We start from the raw sequence: 1,468 nt of genomic DNA, 5'->3' as shown, positions 1-1,468 counted from the left end.
ATTAATTAGTATAGTTTAGTTATATCTTTTTTGTACTTGATTCTTGTGTGATCCAACATTTTCCATGGCTAAAACCATGCATAAACACACCCTTATTATTATCTATCTTAAATAAAAAATAGAAATATACCAAACAATTAAATTCTTAATATTTATGTGTATCACATTCACATGAGTTAGATTCCGAGTCCAAAATATCGAGGCAAAGTTTTCCATCTTCAATAACAAAACACACAAATTAATAATATACAAAATCACTTTTAAACAAAATCAAAGAGACAAAATTACATCATTTAACATTCCGCTCATGAAAATATTAACATTTTGAAATGTTTAGTTGTTTGTACTAATTCATATCACCAGCAATCCAAATAATCGATAGCACATTTTGGCTCGGATGGTTGACATCCAATCTCTGCAATAATTCTCTTTCCCTTGCACAATCAAACATCAATATGTTGCGACCTGCCCAAATCTTCCCTGCAATAACATCCCCCTACATCAAAGTATAAACTGTATCCTGGTTTTTTCTTTGGTTTAATAGACAATTCAACCAAGAATTTTAAAATTCAGGAAAGTACAAAAATTATCATTTAGCTCGATGAGTCGGTTTGAGGATCCATTTTCTATCAACAACTCTTCCAGATCTTCTATATATCATGATTAATATTTTTGATGATTTAATAAGAGCTCGATTTTTAAGTTTTTCCATTCAAAAGGTGTGTTAGGTAAAATAAAGATCAACTCACCATAATATAAAATCCACCAAAAAAAATAAGAAAAATTAAGAATTAATAGATTAAAGTACCATTGGTTTGAAGAGATAGTGACACACAAGTGGAGAAACAACCGTCTCATGCTCCATTTGAACGCTGAAATCAGCATAAAAACTCAAATTAGATTCTACTACAATTAGCAAAAAGAACAAAAAAAATATGTGCTATCAAAATTGAAACAAAAAAATATGTATATATTCAAGGCTTAAACACAAATACTACGTTATATATATAGGAAAATGGTATGGGAAAAAGTTAGATATCTGTTTGAAATTTTTCATTTATTGTTAAGATATTTTTTGCCATAAATATTGCATAAATTTCCTAATTGTTCGTTGATGGTTTCCACAAATTTCGTCATCATATATTTACCCATATTTTGTTTTAATATTTGTTACATGACTAAAAGAATATCTTTAATTTATAAGTATAACAACAAATCTTATTAAAATTTTCAGGATATCGGAAATATAATATCAATTATTAATTCTTTAAATTATCTACAATTAATTTCAAACCACAGTCGATAAAAATTTATTACAGATTTTAATTTCAACTTTTAATCGTTATTTATTTTTATTAAACTTAATATTTTTAAAATTAGAATTTACACAAAAATAGGATTTTGTAGATCCGTTATTTAACTAAACATTAAAATATTTTCATAAGTTTTAAAATAATAGTTTACGGAT

Source organism: Camelina sativa, chromosome 15, assembly GCF_000633955.1.
Source record: "Camelina sativa cultivar DH55 chromosome 15, Cs, whole genome shotgun sequence".
NCBI classification, from domain to species: domain Eukaryota; kingdom Viridiplantae; phylum Streptophyta; class Magnoliopsida; order Brassicales; family Brassicaceae; genus Camelina; species Camelina sativa.
This window is presented reverse-complemented; position numbering follows the sequence as displayed.